The sequence below is a fragment of the Pan troglodytes genome, chromosome 1 (assembly GCF_028858775.2).
Source record: "Pan troglodytes isolate AG18354 chromosome 1, NHGRI_mPanTro3-v2.0_pri, whole genome shotgun sequence".
Classification (NCBI taxonomy): domain Eukaryota; kingdom Metazoa; phylum Chordata; class Mammalia; order Primates; family Hominidae; genus Pan; species Pan troglodytes.
Window position 1 is genome coordinate 10,398,283 of NC_072398.2, and position 27,181 is coordinate 10,425,463.

General features: G+C 36.2%; 1 pseudogene; it reads left to right on the forward strand.

Moving 5' to 3' along the window:
• The first annotated feature begins 22,379 nt into the window (after positions 1-22,379).
• LOC129143130 (endogenous retrovirus group K member 24 Env polyprotein-like) lies at positions 22,380-24,235 on the forward strand (annotated as a pseudogene).
• The last annotated feature ends 2,946 nt before the right edge of the window (positions 24,236-27,181 follow it).

Here is a 27,181-nt window from a genome sequence, read left to right on the forward strand (position 1 = left end):
TGATTTGATAGGTGCACATACAAATTAATGCATGCTTGAATTTTAGTGAGAGCCAAAATAGTTGCACCAATTTACTCGTCCTGCTGCAAAAAATCACAATGTGATTTGTTTGTTTTTATAGGTTTACTTCACAACAAATAACATATTACAGAAATTTTAATTTTACATTTTGTGAATAGCAGTATATAAATTATCAAATGGATTGCATAACTCTGACCAGTAATTATCAAATAGAGTACATCTATCAAAGCCCTGGGTGATTGTGACGTGTTGCCTGCATATGTCTGTGAAGCACAGACAGAACATCTGGTTTTCTCATGGCGAGGAATCATCCTAGAAACTTTCAGTAATTACTGAGTGCGGTACAACCTTTTTTTAAAATTTTTAAATTTTTATTTTTTATTTCCATGGGTTTTTGGAGAACAGGTGATGTTTGGTTACATGAATAAGTTCTTCAGTGGTGATTTCTGAGATCTTGGTGCACCCATCACCAGAGCAATATACACTGTACCCAATTTGTCGTCTTTTTTTGTCTTTTTTTTTTTTTTTTTTTGAGATGGAGTCTCACTCTGTCACCCAGGCTGGAGTTCAGTGGCACATTCTTGGCTCACTGCAACCTCCACCTCCTGGGTTCAAGCGATTCTCCTGCCTCAACCTCCCTAGTAGCTGGGACTACAGGCGCATGCCACCACACCCAGCTACTTTTTGTATTTTTAGTACAGACGGGGTTTCACCATGTTGGCCAGGATGGTCTCCATCTCTTGACCTTGTGATCTGCCCACTTCAGCCTTCTAAAGTGCTGGGATTACAGGCATGAGCCACCGCGCCTGGCCCCAGTTTGTAGTCTTTTATCCCTCACTCCTCTCTCATCCTTTTCCTGGAGTCCCTAAAGCTCTAAAGTCCATTGTATCATTCTTATGTCTTTGCATCTTCATAACTTAACTCCCACTTATGAGAAAACATAACGATGTTTGGTTTTCCATTCCAGAGTTACTTCACTTAGAATAATGGCCTCCAATTCCATCCACGTCACTTTGAATGCCCTTATTTTGTTCCTTTTTATGGCTGAGTACTATATATATCACAATTTATTTATCCAGTTGTTGAGTGATGGCATATGGTTTTAGATCAAGGGCTCTCAATCTGTGTTTGTATGTGTGTGCTCATGAGTGTGTGTGTGCTCATGGGTGTGTGGGTGTGTGTTTACACTCCATGGACCCATTGAAGCTCTGTAGATGCCTATGGGCTCCTTATAATTAAGAATTCTAAATGCATAAAATGAATTACATAAGATTATAAAAATTAAATTCAAATACAGTCATCAAAATATTTTAAACAATTTATAATATGTTAATTTATGCTCATTTTTAATTATTTAAATAAGGAAAACAACATAATGTCAACAAATTAAACTTAACTTTATTATTTTAGGGAATGTAAATTTGAAGGTTACTATTGCTTAGCTTAAATGTTAGCTATAATGACTTTGCATGACAGTGAAAAGAGTCGAAGACATTTCAAGATACCTGTACCATCTGTAATATGATATAAAAATATTGGTGATAAAGCCACACTGTCCGCTAATACAACCATAGTTTGTTACCTACATTTATTACACAATTGAAGGAAATGCTCGTTTTTGTCAGTGATTAGTAACAAAGATAAAAATAGGCTTAGTTTTTCCTCCCTCCTATCCAAGTTTATCAACTGCGTGATTTCTATCCAGACACCATGATCCCAGGTTAAGATTACATTGGATCATAGCATGCATTCTTAGTTCAACTAGCATAAGAGGAAGAGAGTCTGAATATGGTATGGGAATACCAGTGTCGCATGTACACAGATGTGATTCAGGGAGTCTTCATATTATTATTTTAATTTTCTCAGTTAAAAAGAAAGCATTGTCCTCAAGATTGAAGATGGGGAGGAGGTGCTAGAAATAGGAAGATGGAAAAAAAATGTGGAATAGACATTTGAGGTTTTCAAGACTGAAATTGACTAGTGAAGCCAGATTCAGTACCCAATTAGTTGTCAAGTGGTCTCAGTCAGCATATTTATGTATTTATCTATAGCCATGTTTATCTTCATCATACATGCATGAGACAGGTGGAAATTCATATTTAATCTGGGTTATAATTTTGTTAAGGGAATATAATGAGGGTGCACATGAGGAGTGATGAATATCGGGAGTGATTATCATATAAATATGATAATGATTAGAAAGGTATATAACTATAAAATATATAATAATTGGCAGATTATATAAATACATAATAGTAATGATATACTCATATGCAATTTTATGGTATGTAATACATTACACAATGATACATAATAATACTGTGTTATCAAATAATGATGTGATGACAATCGATGACAATGATGGTATAATGCTCTGGGCATGGTCAGTGTGATGTTGGCCAGCTCTGCTACTTTTCTACCCATTTACAGGGATGAAGGCGTATGTTAGGCCGTAAGATAGCTTTGCTCTCCATTTGACTGAAACAGCCATGTCAATACCCTCCTATGTAACATCATTAACACATTACTAGGATGTTCTTTGTCATAATTTACAATTGTTTCTGTGAAATTCACTGATATAAGACGTCATAGATACACTGTATTTTTATTTAAGAAAGCATACAGCTACAACATAGAAAAATATTTCTTACATTCTAGCTTCCCTTTTCCCTATTGCAGTGGATCTGTCAAAACTATAAAATTTGACTGGGCGCAGTGGTTCACACCTGTAATCCCAGCACTTTGGGAGGCTGAGGCTGGCAGATCACTTGAGGCCAGGAGTTCAAGACCAGCCTGGCCAACATGGTGAAACCCTGTCTCTACTAAAAATACAAAATATTAGCCGAGCGTGGTGGCTTGTACCTGTAATCCCAGCTACTTGGGAGGCTGAGGCAGAAGAATCACTTGAACCCAAGAGGTGGAGGTTGCAGTGAACTGAGATTGCACCACTGCCCTCCAGCCTGGGCAACAGAGCAAGACTCAGTGTCAAAAAAAAAATTAGAAAAACTTTTTGTTGGTACCAAACACATGAAGACCTTCCAACTTCTGTTTCCCTCTGGCTCACAAATTACCACTGTAAGCAAATACTCAAAATAGCTAGAGATGTTCTTGAAGACCTTATGGTTTCTGTTAATCTGTGTGTATTTTGCAAAGTTATGCTGTATGAAGCAAAATTATTATACTATTTTCAAGTTTTTTAAAGTCAACGTTTTAAAAATAAAATTTAGAATACTCAAGCTTAGTTATGCATATATTCAAATCAATTGTATACATGCACAAATTATATGAATCTAGAAATGAACTATACATTTTGTAACATATTGTAAATTCCTGATTAGCCCATGCCTACTTAGTAAATATGTTGGTAACTGGTGGTTTTAGAAAAGAATTTTAAAATCACCCTTTCAGTATTATATGTTGCACCAATGTGATAATGACATTTTTGAGCACCATACATTTAGATTTTAATCTTATTTTGTCTCTAAGGTGAAAAGGCTTGTGGTATCAAGCCAAATGTTGGGGGATGACAGAAAAGACAAAAGGAGTTTAAAAAATATCATAGTGGTTGAAACTCTTATCCCTTCCATTTTTTTTCTTTTAGTTTTGCTTTCACAACCATAGGACCAGAAAGTCAAAAAACTGATTAGATATGTGGGACAAAATAAAAATGACTCACATAAATCCCATTTGAATAAATTAATGGAATGCTTGTATTTATATATTGAGATTAAATATTGAATTTGTACCCAGACCCAGAGACCCATCAGCCACTATTTTAAAGCACTTGTACTTTGCAAAATGGAACAGGCCACTTTATGGCAAAATCTATTTAATTCTAATGGTTTTAGCATATTTTAAGGAAAGTCACTGCATCAAATATAATCATATTTTCAAATAAAGAAATACTATGTAAAATAACTTTTATAAGTCTGAAATTATTCAGTACGGCACACGTGTTGGAGGTAATTCCATTATCCTGATTAACATCTAGTCTTAATTTTATTGGTATGTTTTCTTCTTGTTATAGTTCTCATGTTATTTTTTTAAAAATTACCAGGAACCCACAGTCTGTCAGACTGTACTAAGAACTAATGTAAATTATAATTCAGTAATGGAGTAAAATTATTAAGGTAAGCAAGAATTGAATACATAATCGCCAATTGTGAACAGTGCTAGAAAAGATAAGCAGATAATAGGTCAAAACATGAGAGCGCTTATTCTGATTACAAAATGGAAAGTGGGGACGTTAAAAAGTTGAGAAAGGTAGAAGACAGAGATCTGAGACCTACAGGCTATGGCAGGTTTTTTAGTTTTACACTATGTGGTTGGGAGTCATCAAATGCTTAAAAGGTTGCAGCAATACCTTCTTGGTGAAATTCGAAGTCAAGGAAGGTGACTACCACCATGACTAAAACTAATCCCAGTTCAACTACTGATTAGACTGATTAAATTCACAATACTATTGTGTTGGGAGAAGAGGAGGCATGGAAAATGATTTCTCTGTCTCTAGTGTCCTACACAGCATGTTCAGCAATCCTTCAAAATTTACACACACACACACACACAAAACAGTAAAAACAGACTGATAAGAGAAGGAATAGTCATCTGAAGCTAGCCCAGACATGTATGACCCAGATACAGTGGAACTATCCTCAAAGGACTACAGAATAACTGTGAGTAGTATCTCAAAGGATTTAGAAGAAAAGACTAACAATATGCAAAAATAAAGTTAAGTGGTTTAACTGATAAGCAAGTAGTGAATGAAAATTGAGTACAATTAATGTTCAAAATGATCCAAAGGATAAAGAGGAAAAATCAAACAAAAAGTAGAGGGGAGAAATGAAAAACTGCACTAACTCTAGTTCTCTAAACATGCCAACTCAAAAGGCGAAATTGTTAGATTGAATTAAAAGTGAGAACAAATTACATACTGTCTATAAGAAACTCATTAAATGTAGACACACAAAGAAGTTAAAGGTAACTGGATAGAGAGAGATACGGCACAAAAGAAAGATGGAGTGGCAATATTAATTTTAGATAAAGGAGACGTTTGAACTAAGAGTCAAGGTAGCAGGAAGGCATGGTAATGCTTCACGTGTATGCACCTATCAAAAGAACTTTAAGATTCTTGATCCAGCTGTGATTGAACTTAAAATGAGATTTTTTTTAAATCCAAAACTATAGTTAGAAACTTTAACACTCCTCTGTTAGTGATTGGTAGAAGTAGAGAAAAAATTAGAACCCACATTTCAGATGAAAAATTATAATAGAAACTTCCATACTGTTCTCCATAGAAGTTCTGTGCAATACTGTCAGTTTAACCTTCTTTAAATACGGGATAATTTGTAGAATAAGGCAGAACCTTTTGTTTTAGAGTATTCTTTATTTTAACTTAGAGATTTTTTTTCTGATTACAAAATCAGTCTATGTTCATGTTTAAAAAATAGAAAAACATATAAAGAAAATAATTAAAAATCCACTAATTCATCTCATAAAAATAACCAGGAGTTTCTGGTTCCAAAATGGTGGTGTGGGAGCAAGCTAACTTCACTGCCCTCCATAGAAGACCCAAACAACATATACAGCGCCAAGGTTAGCACCAGCAATATCCCAGTACTCGAATATAAGGATAAGACAACTCTTGGGGCCACAGAGAAGTGAAGAAACTGTGAGCACATGGTAAGAGAATGAGACTTCCATATGTGAGAGGCCTTTCCTCCCACCTTCCAGACACCATGCATGTGGACAATGTTCTCGTACTCATCTCACAGTTTTTACACTAGAAAAAGTGAGATCAGGGTGGACAGTTTCCCCACCATCTTGTGTTCCCTGGAGGAAGACCTGTGCCTGCCTTAACCCACAGGAAGCATTGTGACTGCCCAAAGGGAGAAATCTCCCTAAGGACAGCCAGAGACAAAGCAAGGAGGTGGAACTACCATTCTCAGCCCTGGAAACTTTGCCCTGTACCTCAGCCAAAGGAGATGCCAAATCAGAATGTCTGTTCAGCACCATCATGCTGTAGGAGGCACATTCCACAGGGCTCCTGGAACAAACCCCTAGCCAGCCTTCCCACACGGCCAGGACATCCCCTTTGGTACCTCCCACATTTGGGATGGGCAGCACTCTGATATTATTCTCTTGGAGCTATTTTGAAATATACAATAGATTATTGTTAATTATAGACACCATGCTCATCTATCAAATACCACCAGGTCTTGTTTATTCTACCTAACTCTATATTTTTATCCATTAATCAACCTCTCTTCATCCTTCCCTGCTACTCTTCTTAGCCTCTGATAACCACCAATCTACTTTCTATCTTCATAAGATCCACTTTTCTTGCTACCATATATGAATGAGAACATGCGATATTTGTCTTTCTGTACTTGGCTTATTTCACATAACATAATGACCTCCAGTTCCATCCATGTTGCTGCAAGTGACAAAATTTCGTTAAATTTTTTGATGAATAATATTCTGTTTGTCTTTATACCACATATTCTTTATCCATTTATCCACTGATGGCTGCTTAGGTTGATTCCCCTCTTGGCTATTGTGAATAGTGTTGCAGTAAATATAGGAGTGCAGACATCTCTTCAATATATTGATTTTCTTTCTTTTTTGTTTGTTTTGATACATACCCAGTAGTAGAATTGCTGTATCCATACAGTAGTTTTGTAGTTTTATTTTTAGTTTTTTGAGAAACCTCCATACTGTTCTCCATCGTGGCTGTACTGACTTACATTCCCACCAACAGGTTATGAGGGTTCACTTTTCTCCACATTTTTGCCCATTTTAAAAATTGTATCATTTGGTTTTTTCTATTGAATTGTTTGAGTTAATCTCTCATCAGATGGATTGTTTGCAAGTATTTTCTCCCACTCGGTAGGTTGTCTCTTCGCTTCGTTGATTTCTTTGCTGTGCAGAAGCTTTTTAGCTTGATGTAATCTCATTAGTCTATCTTTTCTTTTGTCATCTGTGCCCTTGCGGTCTTACCAAAAAAAATTTTTGCCCAGACTAATGTTCTGAAGTGTTTCCCAGATGTTTTCTTCTGGTAGTTTTATGGTTTCAAGGACTTAGGTTTAAGTATTTAATACATTTTGATTTGATTTTTGTATATGGTGAGAAATAGGGGTCTATTTTCATCCTTTTGCATACAATTATCCTGTTTTCCTAGTACTATTTATTGAAGATACTGCCTTTTCTCTACTGTGTGTTCACAGCACCTTTGTTAAAAATGAGCTGGTTATAAATGCCTAGATTTATTATGTATCAAGGGTCTCTATTCTGTTCCATGGGTCTATGTGTCAGTTTTCAGGCCAGTAGCATGTCGATTTGTTTACTATAGCTTTGTAGCATATTTTGCAGTCAGGTAACGTGATGCCTCCAAATTTGTTCAGGATGGGTTTGGTTATTTGAGGTCCTTTGTGGTTCCATATAAATTTTAGGATTGTTTTTTCTATTGCTTGAAGAATGTTGTGGAGACTGAAGCAAATCCATTTTGGATACTAAACTGCCATGTTAGTTTCTGATTAACCCCAGGTCTAGGAAGCCCTCTGACATTTCCAGTTTATCTATTGCTCCTTGTGTAAGAGCACATACTGTAAATTCTGCCCAGAGAGCAAGTCAACCTTAATAAACTCATACTTACCATAAATCTGGCCTTTAGAGCAAATTCCTTCCCATTCCCTCTGGAGCACATGTGCCCCTCCCCTACTGTATATAATCCCTGGATCCAGGAGGTAATAATGCTGTGAACCACCACCTTGTCTTGCTATATATGCTGAATTTTCTTCAGACTTTCGGCTTCCTCAGAGTATGAGGTAGGCTTTCATAGACTTGCCTACTGCAAAACAAATGTGATTAATATTTTGATAGAGATTACATTGAATATGTAAATTATTGTGGTAGTACTGTCATTTTAACTGTATTAATTATTCCAATCCATGAGCATGGACTCTCTTTTCATTTTTTATGTCCTCTTTAATTTCTTTCATTAGAGTTTTATAGATTTCTTTGTATAGATCTTTCACATTTTTGATTACATTGATTCCTAGGTATTTTATAATCTCTGCAGCTATTGTAAAGGAGATTGCTTTTTTATTTCTTTTCCAGATTTTTCACTGTTGACATATATAAATGCTACTGATGTTTGTGTGTTTATTGTGTATCCTACAAATTTACTGAATTTCTTTATCAGTTCTATGTCAAGCCTCAAGGAAGATGGCATTGCCTGTGGAACATCGTGCTTTTTACCACCTGGGCTCCATGTTATGCTCTTTTTTGATGAGTTCTCTGTTTCCTTGTACAGACAGACTGGTGGACTTGACAGATTTTTTGAAACTTGCTCACCTTGTGGCAGCATTAAAGAGTATATAGGACAGGCATGGTGGCTCACGCCTATAATCCCAGTACTTTGGGAGGCCAAGGCGGGGGATCACGAGGTCAGGAGCTCGAGACCAGCCTGGCCAACATGGTGAAACCTCATCTCTACTAAAAATACAAAAATTAGCCGGGTGTGGTGGTGGGTGCCTGTAATCCCAGCTACTCAGGAGGCTAAGGCAGGATAATTGCTTGAACCTGGGAGGAAGAGGTTGCAGTGAGCTGAGATGGTGCCATTGCACTCCAGCATGGGTGACAGAGCAAGACTCCATCTTGAAAAAATAAAATAAAATAAAATAGGTGGCAGAAGAAGCTTATAGAAGTATTGCAACATTATAGAAAAGTTGAACACAAATGTGAAATTATATTCAGTTTGAAAAAATTACTAGATGATAAAAAAAACTTGTAGATTTCCTTAATTCAGAAACCGGCCAAGTGGCTGAAATGTTTGCTTGATTGTGAACTCAGTGAACTCCATCTAGACAAGGAAAAGCCTAAAAGATCAGTCGACTTTGATGTTCAAGTCTTAGATTTGGATAGTACATTTCTTAAGGGAACCAATATTCCCAAGATTGATAGTCATGTCTTCCCAGTACAGTGGATATCATGTAACAGTTGATAGTCTACATGAGGGAGCACTAGATGACTTGGTTTCAGAAGCTTCTTACACAATTTTTCTTTATCCCAATTCTGGTCAATTGAAGAACTGCTCAGCAATAGAGGTCTTCTGGTAGTGAGTCAGGATATTTTACATTTTCCCACAGGGCTTTCTAAAGAATCATAGCCAAAAACCCAGACTGTCATTCATGCCCTTAAGAAACTATCTGACAAACTTTCTGAAAGGACTAAAAAATATTTGAGATGACACGAGGGATAAAAATGTGTCTAAATCTTCAAAATTCTGAATTAATGCCTTGGGATCTTCCTGCTACGATGGTGTGATTTATGCCGAGGGGCAGTATGACATTGTGCCCAGTTTATCTTGCACGTTTTTCTCCCATGGAACACGAGTGGAAGGTCTGAATGGTTTGTTTAATAAACTGTGAGAGATTTTGTTGTCTGAACAGCGGTCTGAAAAAGGGAGATGTGTGGTGTGACAATGTTTGAAAACTGGCTGTGTTGGTGAATCCCAAGGATTGTTGGGATACATCTGTGACTTCTTTTCAGCAAAATGACAGACTACATCAAGATTACCATTTTACAATTCCTGGAGGCACATTAAAGGAAAATGAAGACTATCAACTCCCAGGCATACTTTTCATGCTTAGTCATCTCCATTCTTCTAAGAAATTCACCAACTTTATTAACTCCTGAAATGGTAGAAAATCTCGCTTGTGAAATGGGCTATGCCGTATAGTCTATGCAGGGATGTAGTCATTACCAACACATCACTGGGACAGTGTGGCCCACTGCTTATGCTGACATTCCTTCTCTTCTAATGGAGTATTTTGCAAATGATTATGGAGTGGTTAACAAATTTGCTAGCCATTATCAAACTGGGCATCTACTGTCAATGGGTGTTTTGACTTTGTGAATATAAAAATGTTTCTGCTGCAACTGCTGTGCAAGTTCAGGTCTTTTAGGTGACTCTGGATCAAATCTGCCCTGGGAAAGCATTCCCTGAGGAAGTTAACCACAGACATTCTCAAGAAAATGCAGGGGAAATTTTATGGCCCACGATGTATTCTAATTACTGCCTGGCAGGTGCGATTTGATCACTTTCTAGGCAAATATTACTCTTACCTGTTGTCCAGGGCAGCACCTTCTATGGTTTGGAAGGTATGTTTTCTGTAGGACTTCTTTTAACAAGGCTACAGTGAGTGCTATTGCAGGGAGATGCTGGCACCTGATGGTGGCCAAGAGCCCATACTCATGGTTCCATGAGCTCAAAAGTGTTCTGTTGTTAAGTATGTTTGGGAAATTCTATGTAAGCTTTGAAGGTTCACTGTTCACATCAGAAGTCCTACAATCACAACGTTTATTTAGCATTTTAGATTATTATAAATATAGGAAAACCCAAAATGCTTTACCTACTGTCACATACCACTTAGCTCACTTCTGACACCCAATGTTATAAGGGTTGTTTCCTTCCATACCAGGCAATTCTCCAGTGGAAACCAACTGGATGTCCTATAATTTAACTCAACTCTGATCCTATCTACCTGGAGATGGTGTCAGATACCACAAGTTAGAGGGCTCAGTTCCAAAAGACTCCTCCCATACTTCAGATGCCAAATGTAAATATGGGTTGTTACCTACACGTCTGACCATAAATCAGGGTTCACGTGACCCCCTTCTTGCATTTGATTAATTTTCTAGGACAGCTCACAGAACTCAGGGAAATGCTTATTTACATTTACCAGTTTACGATAAAAGATATTAACAGATGAACAGCCATATGAAAGAGATGCTTAGGGTAAGGTAAGTGAAAAGGACATGGAGCTTCCATGCCCCTACAGGTAATTCCACTTGTTCACTGTCTAGAAGATCACCTAACTCAGTCTTTTTGGGTTTTTATGGAGGCTGTATTATGCAGGCATTATTGATTAAATCATTGGCCATTGGCAATCAACTTAACCTTCATCCTCTCTCTTCTTCCTGGAGCTTACTGGTTGTGGCTTAAAGTCCCAACCCTTTAGTCATGCCTTGGCATTTCTGGTGACCAGCCCCCATTCTGAAGCTATATAGGGGACCACAACCCCAGTCATCTCATTAGTGCACAAAGGACACTCATCACTGTGTCAATTTTGATAATTTTAGGAGCCGTATGCCAGGAAATAGGGATTCAGACCAAATAGATATTTCACAATATCACATGTATGTAATCCAATATTTACCACAAATATTTGACTATAGGACTCACATTTTTTTTGAATACCTATTGATGAGATTTTTCAGAATATGGAAAAATCAATGCTAATAACATTCAGACAGAAATAACAGGTTAACATCTAAGGAAACAAAACTGAAGGTGATTGCAGAATGCAGTTGTACATCCCCATTAAAAGCCAAAGGATAATGAGCAAAATTTTGCGGTAAAAACCTGAGATGCAAAATGACATTCTCAGATACACCAAGGTTCCATAAACATTTCGGTTTTGTACTTTAAAACAAACAAACAAACAAACAAACAAAAAAACAGCTTAAAGAATAAGTCATTTTGACCAAGAGTCAAAGTGAAGGAAATTTCCAAGGAACTGTTAAGAATGCAGGGAGTTCACTGCCACTATTCATGATAACACCTAGATAAATCATAATAGTGAATTGTTTTATTATGAATGTTTTTCTTTATGATGTGAATAAACCCATAAGAACACAAGCAGTTCCTCTGGGAAAAATTCTCCCCTGAGGTTATGTTTTATTCCCAGCTTCCAAACATCCACCTTAAAGTGCTTATGAGTATATAAACACTAAAGCTAATCTAGAAAAAGAACTCGAAGATAATGAATAAAATGTTGAATTGTCAAAAAAAAAAAAAAAAAACAAGGAAATCAAGAACAGCTAAATCAATGAATCCAAATACTGGTTCTTTAAAAATATCAATGGAATAGATAAAGCTTTAGCCAGAATAATAAAAAAAAAGATAATAAAGAAAAAAATTACAACATCAAGAATAAAGAAGGGAGTAGGAAATATCACTACACATATTATACATACTATAAATACAATAAAACAAGTTTATGCAAAACATTGTCAATAAATTAGACAACATGAATAAAATGGTCAATTTTTTTTCCAAAACTAACAATGGTCATAAATTTCAGTCTTGAAGAAATAAATTACCTGAAGCAATGACTACATCTATTTATACAGATTAATGCTTAAATATTAATTATATATATTATGTATATATAATCTCCGCAATGAAAATTCAAGTCAGACAGCTTCACTGGCAAAGTTCTGACCAATAGTTAAGGAAGAAATAATACCAGTTATGCACAATTTAAACAGAAACTTGAGGAAGAGAGATGGCTTCTCATTTCATTTTATGAGGCCAGCATTACTCTGTTACCCAATCTAGACAAAAATTTGAGAAAACTTCAATATACCCCATGAATAGACACAAATATTTTTTAGAAATTATTAGCAAATCAAATCTAGCAGTATTCTCAAAGGATGCTAAATTGTCACCAGGTAAAATTTTTCCTAGAAATAAATGTTTTAATATTTGAAAATCAATCAATACAATTCACTATATCTACACACAAGGTGATTCCAAAATTTATACGCAAATGCAATGGACCTAGAATAGCAAAAATAATTTTTAAATAAAACTAAATATACAATTAATAGATAATATACTTAATTATGTACTTACTACAAAGGTACAATAATCAAAATAATGTATTTTCGGGAAAGGGTAGATATTAATATATAGACCAATGGAAAGGAATAGAGTCCAGATGTAAACCTCACATATATATGGTTTGGTCCATTCATTGTTACAAAGTGACAAAGTGAATAAATTGGGTAAAGAGAATCTTTTTAACCATTGGTGCCAGACTATTTGGAAGTTCAAATGCAAAATAAATAATAATGATAATAATTTTGACTATTACTACACATATCATATAAAAATAATGGAAATGAATTAAAACCTAAATGCAAGAGCTAAAACTGTAATTCTTACAGAAGGAAATGTAGAAGAGTATCTGTGTGATCTTGGCATTAGCAAATAGATCCTCTTAATATATAAAAATTCCAAATAATAAAAGAAAAAATGATAAATTTGACTCTATCAAAACCAAAATCTTCTGTTCTTACAAAATGTTGTTAAGAAAATGAACAGCTAAGCCCCATATTTGAAGTCAATATTTGTGAAATATATATTTTATAACATATTTGTATCTGAAATATGTAAAGAACCCTTACTACTCAATAATAAAAGACAAGCCAATTTTTATGAGATATTTGGCCAGATATTTTATCAAATCAGACATGCAAATTAGCAATAAGCATAGGAAAATATTCTTAACCTTATTAGCCATCAGAGAAATGCAAATTAAAACACAGAATTATGCCAATTTACACTCAATAATATGGTAAAAATTTACAACACCAAGTCCTGGCAATAATGTGGAACTACAAGGTATTTCATATATTGCTAGTGGGAATGCAACATTTAATAGCCACTTTGGAAAATTCTTTAGCATGTCAGGTAGACATGAACTTACTATCTCATCTAAGAAACCTGTTTCTAGGTAAATAATGGAAAAACACTCAAAATGAAAAGTGACTAGAACTACTGATAAATACATCGATATAAATGAATCTCAAATACCTAATTCGAAATGAAAACCCAGAAGCAAAATGCTACATTAGGTATGAATTCCATTTATATAGCGTTCTGGAATAGGAGCATTTTTACAATGGAAAAGAGATTAGTGGTTGCCAGAAGCTGGGTTTTGAAAAAGGAGATTGATTCCCGAGCGTCATGAAAAAATTTCAGGGGCTTACAGAAATATTCTATATCTTGATTATTTTGGCAGTTACATGACTGTGTGTGTTTATTCAAATTCATGAACTGTATACCTCACTATACCTCTCTTAAAAATTTAACTCCACGGGTCTACTTTACAAAAGCAGCCACCAAAGCTAGAAGTTATTGTAGTTACTGCTTTCTTGAGCATATTTGGTGATAATTTTGGAGGTTTAAGGGTGGGTGTAAGGGATCACTAGAATGAATAAAAGCTGTGAAATGTGTTGATTAATTATTGCTTATTAACCCCAATAAGCAGAAGCTTTGGAGACTTTTAATTAAAGTTACAGGCCAAAAACCTCTGTATTTCACTAGGTTGTAACGCTCGTTAAGAAAAGAACTGTCTTTTTTTGTTACTCTCTTTGGATTTTTTGCTGGGGAGGTCCTTTTTTGTATTGCTATAGACAAGTAGAGCAGCAGGTGCTTAATAAATGTTTATTCAATGAACGGAAAATGCAAATGAATGCATTTAAGAGTTATAATTGTGAAATTAATCAAGATTGCTAGAAATGAATATTTCAAGAGGCTGATATGGCCTACAAGAAAAAGTTCATTAGGGTACTTTAGTGACTGTATTTCAGTATTGTAGTTTTCAGTTGCTGGAATAAAGGATGGCAGCAGTTGCATACTCCACAGAAGGGATTTTTCCAACATCTGAAGGTATTTTGGGTTGAAACAACAATTAAGGAGTGCTATTGACATTCGGTGGATGTGGGCCAGGGATGATGTTTTCCCGCAGTGCCTGTGATAATTCTGAACAATTCAATATCATAGCGTGTCTTACTTGATTTTCGAATGTCATGCAGATGAAACGCCTCTTTATAATTATGTGAATTTAGAAATACTTCATTTTAGATATGCAAAGAACCTTTGTGCACAATCTAATGCACTCTGAACTTTCCATGAATGCAAACATCATGCAAATTGAGACAAAAGTTCATTGTTTTTATTCATAATTTTATTGAGGAGTATTCACTATTGAGAAACATCTTTTAACAGTTGTCAATGCCATGCATATTATTTGAGTCACCGACAAACTGTAACTACATAAGAATGCATTTGTAGTTACAGCATTTACAGTGACACATAAGTGCAAGTAGGTGATTTTCATTAGAATTTTTTTGTAATGGTCTTATCCAGCATTTACATATGGAAAACAAAGTCTATTTTATAAATTTTTTTTTCCTTTTATCCTTTATACTACAGTTCATATATTACATTGATTTTCCTAAAATTACATACTTAGGTAGGTATATGTATATTTTGCATACATTTCATATTGGCCTAAGAAGGCATTACATCTGATAACGCTGAGAACAACTTATATGTGATCACTAAGTTCCTTAATATTTCTCTGCAGTGACTATGTATGGCACAAGCCCAATCATCCTACGTTTTGTTTTCCTATTTTAGTTTTTAATTTGAAATAGTCTTGATCCAGATCAAACATTTTATTTGTCATATTTAACTATATGAAAATGGTAAAGGAAGGAATAGCACAACCTTTCCAAAGGAATTAAACCACAAGTTGCAACTAATTATGATTTACAATTCACATGACCTTAAATATATCAGAATATTTAAAGTCTTAAAGCCAGCATTAGAAAACGTCATTTGGGCCACGTAATAAAAGAAAGAAGATAATACCAAAGGAAAATGCAACATGATGGGAAAAGGATTTGGTATAGAGGAAATCAATTATATTGGTAATTGATCGTGTGGAGAGAGTGATGCTAAATAACAGAGGAATACCTAAGGTAAAATTCAAACTTCCTATTGTTAAATAAAAGTCTCTCTGTATTTGTCTTTTCTTTACCTTTCTAATATCTTTTGCTACTAATTTACTCCATTAACCATTTTTAACATTCAGAACAGAACATTTTGCCCCTTTTACTTCATTATTTATAGATGCTCCTTGATGTATGGCGTGTGATGACGTGATAATCCAATGGTAAATTGAAAATATGGTGAATCGAAAGCTCATTATTGACTTACGATATTTCCAATGTATGATGGGCTTATCTGGATATAACCCCATATTAAGTTGAGGAGCATACTGAATGCATATTGCTATTGCAACATCATAAATTGAAAAATTGTGAGTTGAACCATCATTAAATGAGGAAGTATTTGTGTTTCCCAATATGTTCTGTAGTTAAGTATTGGTCTAATTGCTAGGAATATAGCAATGTACTAAACACAAAAAAACACTGACTTTATAGACTGTATATTCTAGTAAGAAAGAGAAAAGTAAATAATTTGACCATAAAATATAAGTTCAGTGCTAGGACAACTGATAAAAGAGAATGAGGAGGCCAGGTGCAGTGGACCATACCTGTAATCCCGGCACTTTGGGAGGCCATGGTGGCAGGATTGCTTGAGGCCAAATGTTGGAGATAAGCCTGGGCAACATAGTAAGATCCTGTCTCTACAAAAAATTTTCAAAGTAACCCACCATGGTGGTATGCACCTATATTTCTAGCTACCTAAGAGGCTGAGATGGGAGGATAGCTGGAGCCCTGTAGTTCAAGGCTGGAGCTGTCATCGTGTGACCGCATGCCAGCCTGGGTATCAGAATGAGACCCTGTCTCAAGAAAAATAAAAGGAGGAAAATAATGGAGGGGGTTGCTATCATAGATAGAAGATCAAGAAGCCCTTTCTAAAACAGCGGCTGTTGGACAGGCACATGAATGGAAGGAATTGGGGTCATATGGATCTCAGGAGACAGAGAGATAGCAAACTCAAAAGGTTTGAGACAGCAATGTTCTTGGCACATTTAGAGAACTACCCAGAAGTGGGTGCCTTGAGCTCACATGAGAGATAATAAGTGCAACTGGGAGGGTATAAGCTTTGGAGAGCTTTGGGGATGTAGCCCATTAAGGATAAAAATTAAGGAATAAGAAGAAATAAGAAGAAAATGAGGCAGCAGGAAATAATTTGCAAGTTAATATAAACTCTTTCCAGGAAGCCAGAGAAAGTGAACAGTCCCATAAACAAACTTACTCCAATTTTCCAATCCAGTTGCTTTCAACTCAAACATTCAGTGAGGCCAGCATTAATGTTTTGAAGAAATTAAATCCTTGTTCTATTAAGAAATTGTCATTTTGAAACCAGTGGTTGCACACGTACACTTTAAAAATACAGATGAATGTTTTATTAGGCTTCGACTGTTCATTAAGAAAGCTAATTATATAAGGCTAATCGCAAATTTTATAGTCATATGAAGTTCCTTCAGCTGAGTTATATGTAATATCAAATTAGAACTTTTGCTTTGAAAAGGAAATAGCATTCTATTTTTCAAACAATTAGAAAGAAATATTGTATTTGGTACATCAGATGGTAAACATTAACTACCTTTTATGTATATATGTGTTTTACATGTGTGTCTGTCTGAGTGTAGGTGAGTTTCTTTCATATATTGAAAGCAAATTTTTGTGTCCATGTTACTTAGAGTATACATTTCTAACACAACTATTAGGTAATGAAATGTCATGAATTACAAGTAATTTTATGGCTACATTGTAAAAAATGATTAAACAATTAAATGCCTAAATGAAACAATAACATCAATATTTCCAAAACCAAGCTAATTGTCATTCCTTTAAAAAACTGCTTTACTAATTACTCTATTTAACTCATATTTTGCCAGACCAAAAATCATGATAAGACACATTATTTTAATAACAATAATAGAGTCAATGTTTTTTCTGACCTTGTCCAGATCTAAAAAACTTTCTAAATTATGTTCAGGTAATTTCTAAGTTTCCCACGTATACTATCAAATATGTTTTGTTGTTGTTGTGGTCTTGTATTTTTTTTTTTAATCAGTGATGTTCATATGTATCGCTGTTTCTTCTGATGCAAACTCCTCCTTCATTACCCAATAGGTTTCAACTATCTGTATTGGAAAATACCTCCCATTCAAACCATGTGAGTCTTCATTCTAATCCACAGTCTTCCTGTGTTTGTCAGGGCTCAGACAGGATCTTAAAGATATCAGCAATAAGATTATTTTCTTCCTGAAGCTTCCCCTGGTTTGTGGAAGCTGGACTAATAGATTCTCCAAGTAATATGTACTGTGTTATATACAAATGTAAACCATTCCCTCTGAGTTTAAACGTGGTCATTCCACCAAACTGGTGCACATCAAATCTCCATTAGATTGAGCTTCTTACCATGCAAATCCCTAGTCTATGAGTATATCTCTGAATGAATCAAAATGATTGAAATGTAGCCCCAAGTCAGTCAAAATGATTAAACCTCAAGCATTCACATCACCCTAGCTTATAAATCTAGGAATCTAGCTCACTGAGACAAATGCAGTGATTGGTTTAGGGAGTTGGATGTGATGAAATCCTGACCAGTGAGACAGAAAGATATGTCCAATAAGGAGTCTAGAAGAAGTTTACTTATTCCTAAACTGATGCAATGTAACAAATGGTCCCATTTTTCTGAATGTGTCATAGGTTAATATAATTCCTGGAGCTGCTACAGCCATGTTGTAATCACAAGAGGACACCTTTCTCCAACCCCCTTACCCCTGCTGATGGCTGAGAGGAAAATCATGAATGCCTATAGCAGTAATATGCAAGCTAGATATTGAATTTCAGAGCTATTACTCTTAGCTCTCCCAAAGCTATCATAAAATGGGAATATATAATTCTACAAAAATTAATAAGAGCTAATAATTTGTCCTCCAAAGCTATTTTTATTCATTAATACTTAGTAAAAAATTATTAATTAAGCATAAACCTAAAATATAATAGCTAGTCTCAAAGACCCTCAGGTCTGGTAGAATGTGTATCTTCACGAAATTCAACAGCTAAGAAACCAAGGATACTGACAACCAAATGAAGACTGCATGTTTAAATATATTTTTCTCTAAAGATAGTAAAGATCTACTATTTACATTCAGTTTATTCATTTCTCTGTCTTCCATGCTGGTTTCTGAAATTTTGTGGTCAGAATTCTGTTTTATTACTCTTTGTACTCATAGAAACTCCCAATACCTGGCACACAGTAGACATCAATACATGTATGCTGAATGAGGACTGAATACAATTCCTAGACATGAATTAGGAAAAAAAATGCAAAATACAGCTACTACACTTATTTCAACATTTTAATTGGAGACAAAAATCAATTATTTCCATTTATTATCAAGAGCTTATGGAATCTGGATAAAGTATAAACTATATTACTTCTGAATGTTTGAAAAAGCCATGTTAGGCCGGGTATGGTGGCTCACACCTGTAATCCCAGCACTTTGGGAGGCCAAGGCGGGCAGATCATGAGGTCAGGAGATCGAGACCACCCTGGCCAACATGGTGAAACTCTGTCTCTACTAAAAATACAAGAATTAGCTGGGCATGGTGGCATGTGCCTGTAATCCCAGCTACTTGGGAGGCTGAGGCAGGAGAATCACTTGAACCCAGGAGGCAGAGGTTGCAGTGAGCTGAGATCGTGCCACTGCACTCCAGCTTGGTGACAGAGTGAGACTCTGTCTCAAAAAAAAAAAAAAAAAAGGAAAAGCGATGTTAATTTTATTATCTATTTTCTTCATAGAAATCCATCTAAAAATGAAGTACTAGCCTTAGTCTTTGCAACAGGTTATCATATTGTATCTATTCATTATATTGCCCTGGTGTTATTCTTACTTAAATTCATGTTATATTGATAAAATTAGTCTTCCTAGATTTTGAGTTCCACAAAAGAGCTTAGTGTCAGTTTAAATATAAATGTGTTAATATCAATATTTTGGTTTTGCAAATCTGTATGGTGAAGGTGTAGTTTTTTAAAAATTTTGCACAGGAGGGTGATTTGCAAATTTCAATTAGCAAAAGCATAATTAGTAAATGCAGAGTCAGATGTCCCTGGACAGTTCAATCAGATTTCAGTGGTAATATCCTACCTGGCATTTGTGCAGAGATTCTTGGCATTGATGTAAAAATCTGCCATGGCAATCTAGACATTCTTCCTTTGTATTCTCTGAGAATTGGCTCTGCTCTCAATTTCTGCCATCATCCTAGTGAGAAATTCAGAAAAATTGCCAGATGGCTCATCCTGTGAAGAACTCGGTGTAATCAGGAAGAATTTTGAAATAAAGCAACCTTGGCAGAAACCCGTTAGCAGAACTCCTCATTATTGTGGTTGTTTGAAGATCCATTTTTCTGTTCTCAAGGAGAAAATGAAATTGTTGGAAGCCAATATTTCCACAGCATGACATGCCATGCTTTCGTGTCATTGCATAGGCAACTTTACTAATTTTCATATATAAAGCAAGCTAGGCCTTAGCACATACATGGCAGAAATGTCCTATTCAAACTAAAAGAAGAAAAGCTTTCAAATTACCTTTATGCTCAGTACTTGATTTACTGTATTAGTGAAGAAAAGTAATGATAAAATAATCTGACAATTGAATATTCATTGCAATTTTGGACTTAAGGCCTTTAAGATAGGAACTAAATCTTTTATAGATAATGATGTATAATGATGTGACTAGTTAACGGTATCATTTTGTTGAAAACTATAAAAGGAAAACCTTGCTCCAAATAATCACCCTACTCTTCAATGCTTGTAAGAAAAATTCCTAGTTTAGAATTTCTAGTTTCAATGTAAAAAAATTATTAATTTTTAAATATAATACATATATGGATAATACAAAGGATAAATAAGGGAAAATGATTCAATAAATAAACAGCATTCTTGAAAAGAGAGAATGATAACTAAAGAGAATACAGTTGAGGAGAGATTATTTTGATATTTGAGATTGTTTTTTCAACCCTTTTGTAATTGTAAAGTGCTATATTGTCTGTCTCTTTGGGTAGGTAAGAGAAGAGTGTGGCTACATTGCAAAGCAATCCCATATGAGGTAGGTGTAATGCCAGGAAAAGAGAATAATGCATAGAGGCTAAGAATTTGGAACCACATCTTGTAGAAATGGAGCATAAACAATTTGAAGTAAAGAAGGAAATCTGAGAGGGAATCTTGATATCCTAGAAACACCCACTGCCATTGGCATGTGGCACTGCACACATCTCATCCTTTTTATATCAAATTCTACATGCTGGTCCTCCATCTAGAGTGTACTTTTGTGTCAGCTCAACAACTATGTTAACTTCAGGTCTTGGTTTTCATTGTACCACATTTTCCTAGTCATTCAGTATAACTTTTTCTATCTTTTCTTTTAGTGTCCCTAAATATTGATCTTCCTTGAGGGAATGTCTTCAGCTTTCCTCTTTATTTTATGCTAAAGACTCTTTCAGGGTGTACCATGCTAATTTTTAATTTATTTTTAATGAGAGATGGATTGCCCAAGCTGATCTTGAACTTTTAGCCTCCAGTGATCCTCCCATCTCAGCCTCCCAAAGCACTGGAATTAGAGGCATAAGCTAACACACCTGGTCTCAACCTGTAAATCATTAAGGTGACAATAGAAAATTGATATTTTTGTTGTTATTTCATTTCATTGTGCTTCACTTTACTGTGCATCATGAATATTGCATATTTTGCAAATTGAAGGTTTGTGGCACCCCTGCAACCAGCAAATCCATCGGTGCCATTTTGCTAGTAATGTGTGCTTACTTCATGTCGCTATGGCAGATTGTGGTAATTCTCACAATATTTCAAACTTTTTAATTATTGTTATATCTGTTATGGTGATCCATGATTTGTGATTTCTGATGTTATTCTTGTAATTGTTTTTGGGATGCAACAAACCACACCCATATAAAACAGAGAGCATACTCCATAAATTTTGTGTGTATTCTGACTGCTCCACCAACCAACCATTATCCTGTCTCTTCCCTCTCCACAGGACACCCTATTCCCTGAGATGCAACAATATTGAAATCAGGTTAACTAATAGCCCTTAAATGACCTCTTAGTGTAAAGGTGAAAGGATGTGTCACACATCTCTCACTTGAAGTCAAAAGCTGCAAATGATGAAGCTTAGTGAAGAAGGCATGTTGAAAGCCAAGACAGACCAATAGCTAGGCCTCTCTTTCCAAACAATTAGCCAGGTTGTAAGTGTAAAGGAAAAGTTCCTGAAAGAAATTAAAATTGCTATCACAGTTAACACATGAATGATAAGAAATCAAAACAGAATTATTATTTGTTAGATACAGCTAGGTTCCTATTCAAACAGTTTGTTCAATTCCCCTGTTCTTTATTCTCTAAATTCCAAGTACCCCCACCCCCAGCTTTTGCTGCACAGTAACCTGTCTAAACACGCTTACACATGATAAGCCCCAGTCCACATTTCTTTTCTTATGTGGAATAGGTTAGCTTTCTAGTCCCCCACAGGTGACCTCTTCCTCCTCTCCCTCTCTCCTCTATCGCACACATGCCTTATCCAAAAAAGTTTAAATGTTTAGCCAATCGGGACTAGTTTAGAGTCTGTGGTCCAACCCCAGCCAATGGGGGAAAGATACAGAGGTAAAATCTGCATTAGGAATAAAAACTCCTACTCTCCTTTGTTCTGTGTGCTCTTGTGATCATGACTGATGCAGGCAGCACCCTTCTGCAGAAGTAAATTTGCCTTGCTGAGAAATCCTTTATCTCAGTGCTGGTTCTTCTTTGCAGCACTGTGCATTTGTTTCCAACATTACTTATGTGGAGAAAGTTATAGTGGTCTGGAGAGTAGATCAAAGCAGCCACGACATTCCCTTAAGCCAAAGTCTAGTCCAGAGCAAGGTTCTAACTCTTTTCAATTCTATGAAAGCTGAGAGAGGTAACAAAGCTGCAGGAGAAGAGTTTGAAGCTAGCAGAGGTTGGTTCATGAGCTTTAAGGAAAAAAATCCACCTCCATAACATAGAAATGCAAGGTGAAGCAGCAAGGGAGAAGCTGCAGCAAATTATCCAGAAGATCTGGCTTAGAGATTTGATTAAAGTGGCTACACTAAACAACAGATTTTCAATGTAGAAAGTTTATATTTTCTAAATGTAGAAGATGCCATCTAGAACTTTCATAACTAGATAGAAATCAAGGTCTGTCTTCAAAGCTTCGAAGGACAGCCTGATCCTATTGGTAGAGATTCGCTCAGGTTCACAGGTCCCGTCCATCTGGCCCATTAATCCGGCCTATGAGAGTGATTTAACTGAAAGATGGCCAGATTTATAGAAGGTTAGAATCACCCTAACCATAGGAAATGGGGTGAAAAGGGAATTTCATCACCTTAACCAAAGTTAGTTAGTCCTGTTACTGGTCCTGAACACCCAGAATTATGGAAGCTTACTGTGGCCTTGCACCACATTAGAATTTGGTCTGGAAATCAAGCTATAGGGACAAGAGATCGTAAGCCATATTATACTATCAACCTAAATTCCAGTCTGACAATTCCTTTGCAAAGTTGTGTAAAACCCTCTTATATGCTAGTTGTAGGAAACATAGTTATTAAACCAGATTCCCAAACTATAACCTGTGAAAATTGTAGATTGTTTACTTACATTGATTCAACTTTTAATTGGCAGCACCATATTCTACAAGTGAGAGCAAGAGAGGGCCTGTGGATCCCTGTGTCCATGGACCACCCGTGGGAGGCTTCCCCATCTGTCCATATTTTAATGGAAGTATTAAAAGGAATTCTAACTAGATCCAAAAGATTCATTTTTACTTTGATTGCAGTAATTATGGGCCTTATTGCAGTCGCAGCTACTGCTGCGGCTGCTGGAGTTGCTTTGCACTCCTCTCTTCAAACTGCAGAATATGTAAATAATTGGCAAAAGAATTCCTCAAAATTGTGGAATTCTCAGACCCAAATACATCAAAAATTGGCAAACCAAATTAATGATCTTAGACAAACTGTCATTTGGATGGGAGATAGGCCCATGAGCTTGGAATATCTTTTTCAGTTACAGTGTGACTGGAATACGTCAGATTTTTGTATTACACCCCAAGCCTATAGTGAGTCTGAGCATCACTGGGACATGGTTAGACACCAACTACAAGAAAGAGAAGATAATCTTACTTTAGACATTTCAAAATTAAAAGAACAAATTTTTGAGGCATCCAAAGCCCATTTAAATTTCGTGCCAGGAACTGAGGCAATTGTGAAAGCTGCTGATGGCCTTGCAAATCTTAACCTGGTCACTTGGGTTAAAACCATCAGAAGTTCCACTATTGTAAATTTCATACTAATCCTTGTATGCCTGTTCTGTCTGTTGTTAGTCTACAGGTGTATCCAGCAGCTCCAAAGAGACAGCGACCAGTGAGAATGGGCCATAATGACGATGTCGGTTTTGTCAAAAAGAAAAGGGCGATATGTAGGGAAAAGAAAGAGAGATCAGACTGTTACTGTGTCTGTGTAGAAAAGGAAGACATAAGAAACTCCATTTTGATCTGTACTAAGAAAATTGTTTTGCCTTGAGATGCTGTTAATCTGTAACTTTAGCCCCAACCCTGTGCTCACAGAAACATGTGCTGTATGGAATCAAGGTTTAAGGGATGTAGGACTGTGCAGGATATGCCTTGTTAACAATATGTTTGCAGGCAGTATGCTTGGTAAAAGTCATCGCCATTCTCCATTCTCGATTAACCAGGGGCACAATGCACTGCAGAAAGCTGTGGGGACCTCTGCCCAAGAAAGTCTGGGTATTGTCCAAGGTTTCCCCCCACTGAGACAGCCTGAGATGTGGCCTTGTGGGAAGGGAAAGACCTGACTGACCCCCAGCCCAACACTCAGAAAGGGTCTGTGCTGAGGAGGATTAGTAAAAGAGGAAGGCCTCTTGCAGTTGAGATAAGAGGAAGGCCTCCATCTCCTGCATGTCCCTGGGAACAGAATGTCTCAGTGCAAAACCCGATCGTACATTCATTCTATTCTGAGATAGGAGAAAACCGCCCTGTGGCTGGAGGTGAGATATGCTGGCAGCAATGCTGCTCTGTTACTCTTTGCTACACTGAGATGTTTGGGTGGAGAGAAGCATAAATCTGGCCTACGTGCACATCCAGACATAGTATCTTCCCTTGAACTTATTTGTGACATAGATTTCTTTGCTCATATGTTTTCCGGCTGACCTTCTCCCCACTATCACCCTGTTCTCCTGAGGCATTCCCCTTGCCGAGATAGTGAAAATAGTAATCAATCAATACTGAGGGAACTCAGAGACCGGTGCCGGTGCAGGTCCTCCGTATGCTGAGTGCCGCTCTCCTGGGCCCACTGTTCTTTCTCTATACTTTGTGTCTTATTTCTTTTCTCAGTCTCTCGTCCCACCTGATGAGAAATACCCACAGGTGTGGAGGGGCAGGCCACCCCTTCATCGATGCAGCTGTTAACTTTAAGTTGAAGCCAATGCTCATTTACTATTTTGAAAATCCTATGGCCGTTCAGAGCTATGCTAAACCCACTCTGCCTGTGCTCTGTACGTGGAACAATAAAGCCTGGACGATAGCACATCTGTTTACACATTGGTTTACTGAATATGTTAAGCCCACTGCTGAGACCTACTGCTCAGAAAAAAAGATTCCTTTCAAAATATGACAGCTCACTTACCCTGCACCTGGTCACCCAAGAGCTCTGATGGAAATGTATAAGGAGACAAATGTTTTCATGCCTGATAACATAACATCCATTCTACAGCCCACGTATCAAAGAGTCATTTTAATTTTCAAGTATTAGTATTAAAGAAATACATTTTTTTTCAGGCCATAGCTGCCATAGATTATGATTCCTCTGATGGGTCTGTGCAAAGTAAATTGAAAACCTTCTGGAAAGGAGTTAACATTCTAGACACCATGTAGCACATTTACAATTCATGGGAGGAGGTCAAAATATGAACATTAGGAGAAGTTCAGAAGACATTTATTCCAACCCTCACGGATGACTTTGAGAGCTTGAAGACTTTAGTGGAAGAAATAACAGCAGACGGGGTGAAACTAGCAAGAGAGCTAGAGTTAGAAGTGAAGCCTAAAATGTGACTGAATTGCTACAATCTCATGATAAAATTTATTGAATGAAGAGTTTCTTCTTATGGATGAACAAAGAAAGTGGTTTCTTGAGATAGAATCTACTCTTGATGAAAATGCCATGAACATAGTTAAAATGACAACAAAAGATTTAGAATATTACAGAAACTTAGTTGATAAAGCCATGGGAGGGTCTGGAGTCAAGATTGACTCCAATTTTGAAAGAAGATCTACTGTGGATAAAACACTATCAAACAACATTGCACATTACAGAGAAACCTCTCATCAAAGGCAGAGTGAATGCTGTAAATTTCATTGTCTTATTTTAAGAAATTGTCACAGCCACCCCGCCTTCAGCAACCACCACCCTGATTAATCATTAGCCATCAACATAGAGGCAGACTCTCCACCAGCGAAAAGAGTAGAAGTCACTGAAGGCTAAGATTATTATTAGCATTTTTCAGCAATAAAGTATTTTTAAATCTAAGTATGTACTTTTTTTAGACATAATGGTATTGCACACTTAATAAACTACCAGGTAGTATAAATATAACTTTCATATGCACTGGGAAACCGAAAAAAATTTCATAGGATTCACTTTATTGTGATCCTTGCTTTATTGGGGTGGTCTGGAACAGAACCCACAATATTTCTGATATGGTTTGGCTGAATCGCCACCCAAATCTTATCTTGAATTGTAGCTCCCATAATTTCCATGTGTTGTGGGAGGGATCCAGTGGGAGATAACTGAATCATGGTGGTGGTTTCCCCCATACTGTTCTCGTGGTAGTGAATAAGTCTCACAAGATCTGATGGTTTTATAAGGGCCTTTCCTTTTCACGTGGTCCTCATTCTCTCTCTTGTCTGCAGCCATGTTAGAGGTACATTCTCCCTTCCACCAAGATTGTGAGGCCTCCTCAGCCAGGTGGAATTGGGAGTCCATTAAACCTCTTTTTCTTTATAAATCACCCAGTCTTGGGTATGTCTTTATCAGCAGCATGAAAACGGACTAATACAATCTCCAAGGTGTGCCTGCAGATATTTTCCTGTGATTAATCTGATAAGCACAGGATATAGTCATATAAAGATCATGAAAGATAAAGAAGTAAATTAATGATGGCTGCAGGTATACAATGTTTTTTCGAACATTTTAATGAGACAGGAAAAAGATGAACTAAAACTGGAAAGGGGCATATACTTTATCCCTGGATATATTAAATTTGAATAAATAAATGAATCAAGACACGTCTTCAAATATCTACATATTTCTCGTTTGTAGAATGATAAACAGGGAGTTGTGAAACTTTTGAAAATGTTTTGAATTATAATGCAATGTATTAAGTACAGAAAGATGATCTTCTGTAGTCGTATGTTTTATATTTTTGGTGATTTTTAAG